Here is a 7,044-nt window from a genome sequence, read left to right on the forward strand (position 1 = left end):
ACTTATAGTAGCCATGATTTTGTTCTGTCCTAGAAGTTCAACATATTATTGTGATTATTGTCTCTTTCTTTCTTGTTTGTTTGTTTATTTATTTATTCAGCTCCCACTTATCAATGAGGACATGTGGTATTTCTCTTTCTGCGCCTGGGTGGTTTCACTTAACATAATTTTCTCCAAGCTCATCCATGTTGCTGTGAAGGGCAGAATTTCATTCTTTTTCATGGCTGAGTAGTATTCCATTGTATAGACATATACACATACAACATTTTCCTTATCCATCATCCATTGATGGACATTTAGTTGGTTCCATAGCCTGACTATTGTAAATAGAGCTGTAATAAACATGGGACTGCAGATATCTCTTTGACATGATGATTTCCATTTCTTTGGGTATATACCCAGTAAATGGGATTGCTGGACCTTATGGTGGTTCTATCTGTAGTTGTTCGAGGACCCTCCATACTGTTTTCCATAATGGCTGCACTATTTTACGGTCCCATCAATAGTGTAGGAAAGTTCTCCTTTCTCTACATCCTTGTCAGCACTTGTTATTCTCTGTCTTTTTGATAATAGCCAGTCTAACTGGGGTGAGATGATATCTCAGAGTGGTTTTGATTTGCATTTCCCTGATGATTAGTGATGTTGAGCATTTCTTCATATATCTTTTGGACATTTGTATGTCCTCATTTGAGAGATGTCTATTCAGCTCCTTTGCCCTTTGTTTACATGGTTTATTTGGTTTTTTACTGTTAAGTTGTTTGAATTCCTTGTACATACTGGATATTAATCCCTTGTTAGATCTATAGTTTGCAAATATTTTCTCCCATTCTGTAGGCTGTCTTTTCACTATTGATTGTTACCCTTACTGGCAAGAAGCTTTTTAGTTTGATATAATACCATTTGTTTCTTTTTTCTTTTTTTTGTCTGTGCTTTTGGGGTCTTGTTCATAAAGTCTTTACCCAGCCCTACATCCTGGAGTGTTTCCCCTATGTTTCCTTCCAGGAGTTTTAAAGTTTCAGGTCTTATATTTAAGTCTCTAATACATTTTGAGTTGATTTCAGTATGTGGTCAGAGGTGCAGGTCTAGTTTCATTCTTTTACATATGGATATCCAGTTTTCCAAACACTACTTATTGAAGAGGCTGTCCCTTCCGCATTGTATGTTCTTGGTGCCCTTGCTGATCAGTTGGCTGTAAGTATGTGGGTTGATTTCTGGGTTCTCTATTCTGTTCCATTGGTCCATGTGTCTTTTTTTAGACCAGCACCATGCTGTTTTGGTTACTATAGCTTTGTAATATAATTTGATGTCAGGAAGTGTAAATGCCTCCAGGTTATTATCATCATCATCATCATCATCATCATTATTATTATTATTATTTTGCTCAGGATTGCTTTGGTCATTTGGGGTCTTTTGTTGTTCCATATAAATGTTAGGATTTTTTTTCTATTTTTCTGAAGAATATCATTGGTATTTTGATGGGGATTGCATTGAACCTGTAGATGACTTTGGGTAGTATGGACATTTTCACTGCATTGATTCCTCCAATCCATGAACAAGGAATATCTTTCCATCTTTTGATGCCTCTTTTATTTCTTTCAGCTGTTATTTGTAGTTCTCATTGTAGAGATCTTTCACCTCCTTGGTTAAACTTATCCCTAGGTATTTCATATTTTTGTGTGTGACTATAGTAAATAGGTTTGCTTTCTTGATTTATTTTTCTGCTAGCTTGTTGATGGAGTAGAAAAATGCTACTGATTTTTATATATTGATTTTGTATCGTGCAACATTACTGAATTTTTTTTTATCAGTTTTAAGAGTTTTTTGGTAGAGTCTTTGGGGGTTTCTATATATAGGAGGATGTCATCTGCAGACAGGGACAATTTGACCCCATCTTTTCCTATTTGGATGCCCTTTATTTCTTTCTTTTGTCTGATTGCTCTGGCAAGTACTTCCAATACTATATTAAATAGGAGTGGTGAGAGCAGACATCCTTGTCTTGTTCCTGTTCTTAGGGGGAAAGCCTTCAGTTTTTCTCCATTCAGGATGACATTGGTGGTGAGTTTGTCATATATAGTTTTTACTATGTTGAGGTACCTTCTGTCTATGCCTAATTTGCTAATAGTCTTTATGATGAAGGAATGTTCAATTTTGTTAAATACATTTTCTGTGTCTATTGATCATATGGTTTTGTTGATGTAGTATATCACATTTATTGATTTGCATATGCTGAACTATCCTTGCATCCCTGGGATGAATCCCACTTGATCACAATGTATAATCTTTTTGATGTGGTGCTGTATTCTGTTTGCTAATATTTGGTTGAGGATTTTTGCATCTATGTTCATCGAGGATATTGGCCTGTAGTTTTCTTTTTTCATTGTATCTTTGTCTGATTTTGGTATCAGGGGGTGATGTTGGCCTCACAGAATGAGTTTGGGAGAATGGCCTCCATTTCAATTTGTTGGAATAGTTTTAAAAGAATTGGTATTAATTCCTCCTTAAAGGTTTGGTAGAATTCAGTAGTGAAGCTATCCAGTCCCGGGCTTATCTTTGTTGAAGACTGCTGATTACTTCCCAATCTTGTTGCTTGCTATTGGTTTATTCAGTTTTTTTACTTCTTCTTGATACAGTCTTGGTAGTTTGTATATGTCCAGAAATTTACCCATTTAGTCCAGGTTTTCAAATTTGTTGGTGTATAGTGGTTCATAGTAGTCTCTAATGATTCCTTCATACCTTTGGTATCAGTTGTAATATCTCCTTTTTCATTTCTGATTTTTGTTATTTGGGTCTTCTCTTCTTTTTTCAGTTAGTCTGGCTAATGATTTGTCTATTTCATTTATCTTCTCAAAACACCAATTTTGGTTTTGTTGATTTTTTGTATCATATTTTTGGTCTCCATTTCATTTAGTTCTGCTCTGATTTTAATTATATCTTTCCATCTACTAACTTTGGGATTGGATTTTTCTTGTTTTGCTAGTTCTTTGAGGTGCAACGTTAGGTTGTTTATTTGAAGTCTTTCCATTCTTTTGATGTAAACATTTATTGCAATAAACTTTCCTCTTGGTACTGCTTTTGCAGTATCCCATAGGTTTTCATATGATGTATCATTATTATCATTAGGTTCAAGAATTTTTTGATTTCCTGTTTAATTTATTCTTTGACCCATAGGTCATTCAGGAGCATGTTGTTTAATTTCCATGTATTTTTAGTTTCCAAAGTTTCACTTGTTGTTGATTTCTCATTTTAGCCCATTGTGGTCTGAGAATATACTTGAAATTATTTCAATTTTTAAAAATTTGTTTGGGCTTAAGTTGTGACCTAACATGTGGTCTGTCATGGAGAATGTTTCGTGTGCTGATGAGAAGAATGTGTATTCTCTAGTTGTTGGGTGAAATGTTCTGTAGATGTTCACCAAGTCCAATTTGTCTAAAGCATAGTTTAAATCCTGTGTTTGTCTATTGATTTGTTGCCTAGATGATCTATCCAATGCTGAAAGAGCAGTGTTTGGGTCCCCAACCATTATTGTATTGGGGTCTATCTCTCTCTTTTGGCTTAATAGTGTTTGCTTTACATATCTTGGTGCACCAATATTGGGTGCTTGTATATTTATGATTGTTATGTCTTCTTATTTGTTTATATTCTTCTTGTTGTATAGGTAGATCCCTTTATCATTATACAATGCCCTTCTTTGTCTCTTTTTATTGTTTTGGTTTAAAATCTATTTTATACAATATAAGAATAGCTACTCCTGCTCATTTTTTGTTTCCTTTTGCATGGTATATCTTTTTCTATCCTTTCACTATTAGTCTGAGTGAGTCTTTTTTTTATATTAAAAAACTAACTTTATTATACTTTTCCCTTTTAAGTTTCNGGCTGTAAGTATGTGGGTTGATTTCTGGGTTCTCTATTCTGTTCCATTGGTCCATGTGTCTTTTTTTAGACCAGCACCATGCTGTTTTGGTTACTATAGCTTTGTAATATAATTTGATGTCAGGAAGTGTAAATGCCTCCAGGTTATTATCATCATCATCATCATCATCATCATTATTATTATTATTATTATTTTGCTCAGGATTGCTTTGGTCATTTGGGGTCTTTTGTTGTTCCATATAAATGTTAGGATTTTTTTTCTATTTTTCTGAAGAATATCATTGGTATTTTGATGGGGATTGCATTGAACCTGTAGATGACTTTGGGTAATTTTGCTCAGGATTGCTTTGGTCATTTGGGGTCTTTTGTTGTTCCATATAAATGTTAGGATTTTTTTTCTATTTCTCTGAAGAATATCATTGGTATTTTGATGGGGATTGCATTGAACCTGTAGATGACTTTGGGTAGTATGGACATTTTCACTGCATTGATTCCTCCAATCCATGAACAAGGAATATCTTTCCATCTTTTGATGCCTCTTTTATTTCTTTCAGCTGTTATTTGTAGTTCTCATTGTAGAGATCTTTCACCTCCTTGGTTAAACTTATCCCTAGGTATTTCATATTTTTGTGTGTGACTATAGTAAATAGGTTTGCTTTCTTGATTTATTTTTCTGCTAGCTTGTTGATGGAGTAGAAAAATGCTACTGATTTTTATATATTGATTTTGTATCGTGCAACATTACTGAATTTTTTTTTATCAGTTTTAAGAGTTTTTTGGTAGAGTCTTTGGGGGTTTCTATATATAGGAGGATGTCATCTGCAGACAGGGACAATTTGACCCCATCTTTTCCTATTTGGATGCCCTTTATTTCTTTCTTTTGTCTGATTGCTCTGGCAAGTACTTCCAATACTATATTAAATAGGAGTGGTGAGAGCAGACATCCTTGTCTTGTTCCTGTTCTTAGGGGGAAAGCCTTCAGTTTTTCTCCATTCAGGATGACATTGGTGGTGAGTTTGTCATATATAGTTTTTACTATGTTGAGGTACCTTCTGTCTATGCCTAATTTGCTAATAGTCTTTATGATGAAGGAATGTTCAATTTTGTTAAATACATTTTCTGTGTCTATTGATCATATGGTTTTGTTGATGTAGTATATCACATTTATTGATTTGCATATGCTGAACTATCCTTGCATCCCTGGGATGAATCCCACTTGATCACAATGTATAATCTTTTTGATGTGGTGCTGTATTCTGTTTGCTAATATTTGGTTGAGGATTTTTGCATCTATGTTCATCGAGGATATTGGCCTGTAGTTTTCTTTTTTCATTGTATCTTTGTCTGATTTTGGTATCAGGGGGTGATGTTGGCCTCACAGAATGAGTTTGGGAGAATGGCCTCCATTTCAATTTGTTGGAATAGTTTTAAAAGAATTGGTATTAATTCCTCCTTAAAGGTTTGGTAGAATTCAGTAGTGAAGCTATCCAGTCCCGGGCTTATCTTTGTTGAAGACTGCTGATTACTTCCCAATCTTGTTGCTTGCTATTGGTTTATTCAGTTTTTTTACTTCTTCTTGATACAGTCTTGGTAGTTTGTATATGTCCAGAAATTTACCCATTTAGTCCAGGTTTTCAAATTTGTTGGTGTATAGTGGTTCATAGTAGTCTCTAATGATTCCTTCATACCTTTGGTATCAGTTGTAATATCTCCTTTTTCATTTCTGATTTTTGTTATTTGGGTCTTCTCTTCTTTTTTCAGTTAGTCTGGCTAATGATTTGTCTATTTCATTTATCTTCTCAAAACACCAATTTTGGTTTTGTTGATTTTTTGTATCATATTTTTGGTCTCCATTTCATTTAGTTCTGCTCTGATTTTAATTATATCTTTCCATCTACTAACTTTGGGATTGGATTTTTCTTGTTTTGCTAGTTCTTTGAGGTGCAACGTTAGGTTGTTTATTTGAAGTCTTTCCATTCTTTTGATGTAAACATTTATTGCAATAAACTTTCCTCTTGGTACTGCTTTTGCAGTATCCCATAGGTTTTCATATGATGTATCATTATTATCATTAGGTTCAAGAATTTTTTGATTTCCTGTTTAATTTATTCTTTGACCCATAGGTCATTCAGGAGCATGTTGTTTAATTTCCATGCATTTTTAGTTTCCGAAGTTTCACTTGTTGTTGATTTCTCATTTTAGCCCATTGTGGTCTGAGAATATACTTGAAATTATTTCAATTTTTAAAAATTTGTTTGGGCTTAAGTTGTGACCTAACATGTGGTCTGTCATGGAGAATGTTTCGTGTGCTGATGAGAAGAATGTGTATTCTCTAGTTGTTGGGTGAAATGTTCTGTAGATGTTCACCAAGTCCAATTTGTCTAAAGCATAGTTTAAATCCTGTGTTTGTCTATTGATTTGTTGCCTAGATGATCTATCCAATGCTGAAAGAGCAGTGTTTGGGTCCCCAACCATTATTGTATTGGGGTCTATCTCTCTCTTTTGGCTTAATAGTGTTTGCTTTACATATCTTGGTGCACCAATATTGGGTGCTTGTATATTTATGATTGTTATGTCTTCTTATTTGTTTATATTCTTCTTGTTGTATAGGTAGATCCCTTTATCATTATACAATGCCCTTCTTTGTCTCTTTTTATTGTTTTGGTTTAAAATCTATTTTATACAATATAAGAATAGCTACTCCTGCTCATTTTTTGTTTCCTTTTGCATGGTATATCTTTTTCTATCCTTTCACTATTAGTCTGAGTGAGTCTTTTTTTTATATTAAAAAACTAACTTTATTATACTTTTCCCTTTTAAGTTTCTTTGTTAAATATCTTCACTGTCCTGATGGCTTCTGGTTCTTGTTTTTTTGATGCACACAGCGTCCTTATCCTTCTTTGGATGTTCTGCACATCTCTTGACATGCCTAGTCACTCTCTGCTCAGATTCACTCTCCAATGTATTTACTCTAGGATGCATGGTAATCTTTCTCGATCTCAAACACATGACCTCTGAATTCCCTGTTCCTCCTTTCAGTTTGAGTGAGTCTTTACAGTCCTTATCCTTCTTTGGATGTTCTGCACATCTCTTGACATGCCTAGTCACTCTCTGCTCAGATTCAGTCTCCAATGTATTTACTCTAGGATGCATGGTAATCTTTCTAGATCTCAA

The sequence above is a fragment of the Galeopterus variegatus genome, unplaced genomic scaffold (genome assembly GCF_000696425.1).
Source record: "Galeopterus variegatus unplaced genomic scaffold, G_variegatus-3.0.2 Scaffold6423, whole genome shotgun sequence".
Classification (NCBI taxonomy): Eukaryota; Metazoa; Chordata; class Mammalia; order Dermoptera; family Cynocephalidae; genus Galeopterus; species Galeopterus variegatus.